Source organism: Euphorbia lathyris, chromosome 8 (genome assembly GCF_963576675.1).
Source record: "Euphorbia lathyris chromosome 8, ddEupLath1.1, whole genome shotgun sequence".
In the NCBI taxonomy this organism is placed as follows: Eukaryota; Viridiplantae; Streptophyta; class Magnoliopsida; order Malpighiales; family Euphorbiaceae; genus Euphorbia; species Euphorbia lathyris.
The window spans coordinates 63,930,522-63,932,632 of NC_088917.1; the positions used below are offsets into that span (position 1 = coordinate 63,930,522).

The 2,111-nt window shown below is 37.3% G+C and overlaps 1 pseudogene; it reads right to left on the bottom strand.

Annotated features, from left to right (window-relative positions):
- On the bottom strand, nt 1–1,344 carry LOC136202970 (probable xyloglucan endotransglucosylase/hydrolase protein 23; annotated as a pseudogene).
- Between the last annotated feature and the right edge of the window lie 767 nt (nt 1,345–2,111).

A 2,111-nucleotide genomic window follows, 5' to 3' on the forward strand; every position in this document is an offset into this window, starting at 1 on the left:
TAACAGACAAATTTCTATATATTGATAAAAGGTTAAGATGGAATGTGTACATTACTATATTAAAATTCTTTAAGAAATTACATGAAAATTATGACACAAAGAATAATAAAGAATAACGTTACACATGAATGAAAGAATGGGTTCTAGTAAATGGCGCAACAAGTGTTTGTGAGTGGATCAAGGACTATGACTATGATGTTTTGCATTCTGGAGGGAGTCCTTATGGAAACCTCTTAAGATCAGAGCAATAATTATAAATCATGTAATTCTTCTGAACCCATTCAAGTCTTTCTTGATTTGTTGAATCTAGCTCCTCTGTTAGCCATGAATTTGTGTTTGAATTCGTTCCGCAAGAAGAAGAAGATGCTCCCTTTGAGATAACACAAGCATTTTCAGCATTGAAGTTCCTGTAAGAAGCTGTGAATGGAGCTTGTGTCTAGTCAGTCTTAACCAATCCTCCTCTTGTTGCCCAATCATCTGCGTTCCAAAGGCTTGAGAATATTCTCATAGGCTGATTCTTTGGAAAAGGAACTCCATGTTCTTGAATTCTCTTATAGGAGTCCCATCTACTGAGAATCTGATACCATACCAAAAAGGAACAATTCAATTAATTTCAATGTGATCGATTTAGATTTTGGAATGACATAATTGGGGAATATGCTTACATGATGCGCTGAGAATTCCAGAGGATGGAGTAGGTGTGGAAATCAGCAGTTGGATCAAACCATAAATAGAACTGCTGCTCTCTGTTGCCTTTACCTTGGCTAAAAACATTAGTGTGAAGAATGTATGGATCTCCACTCAAATTCCCCAAAAATTCAAAGTCTATCTCATCCCAATTAGACCCATTTGACGATAACTGCAAATCCAAACAATTTATTAGTTAGTAATCCGCAAAATATATGATAATTGGAACATATTCAATCAAAGAATGATCCATAAAGCATACATAGTAAGCAGTGACAGTGCCAGCAGAGTTGCCAGGAACAAGCTTGAGTTGCATATCAATCTTGCCAAATAAGTACTCATTCTTGGACTGAAATCCAGAGCCAGAAGCTTGGTCGAGGTTGAGAGTAAGAAGATCACCATTGTTGAGCATTTTAGCACGGCCATCTCCCCAAGTAATGTCAAAATCCTGGTAGAAGTTACCAGCAGAGGCAGCCATGTACAAAGTGGAAACCAGAAGCAGATAGAGCAGCAATTTAGAAGAAGAAGAAGAAGCAGCCATTGGAGATAAATAGAGAAGAACCCCCAAATAAGAAATTGAAATTAGGAATAGATAGAGAAGTATGGAATGGATGGTATTATTTATACAGTGGAAAAGGGGAGATGAAGAAAAAGCACGGGAAGCTGCGGTGAGACGGAATAGCTGTGGACAGCCGGAATTAGGATTTTAAAATCTTAGCTGTAACACTAAAATCCCACTACCAAACAGCACTTTTTATTTAATCATTTTATTTATCAGATTAGACTAGAGAAACGCGTTTTCGAGTTTTACTTCACATTTTCAATTTTTGTGTCCTTTTCTAATTCTTGCTCCATTATGCTGTTGTTCTCCACCGCCCTACATAGTAACGCATTCTTTCAAATTCTTAATTGTATATCAAATTATTTTATTTTATGGGATAAGTTAAATAAATTGTAGTTTTGTTTCAAAATAAAAAATATAAAAAAAATAAATTGTAGTTTATCGTTTACTAAAGTAAGGTTTAAAATATGGCCTTGAGGGCCTCCTCAGAACCCTTCAGAAGGAGCTGGAGGCTGTGCTTAGGCAGGAGGAGTTCCTTTGGTTCCAGAAGTCTCGGAAGTCCTGGATTAGAGATGGGGATCGTAATACCAAATACTTCCATCTCTCTACCCTGATCAGAAGGCAGAGAAATAGAATTGAGGCCATTAAGGATTCTAATGGTGATTGGGTTTATGAAGATGAGGTTATTCGGAACTTAGCCCTGGATTTCTACAGAGAGCTGTTCAAAGAGGAACCTGTTCTTTTGGAGAGGGCTCACTCTATTGCTACATTTCCTTTAATCAGTGAGGATTGTAGTCAGGAGGCCTTTCAACCTATTTCCCGAAAAGAGATTGACCAAGCTATCTTCAGCATTGGGGCTTCT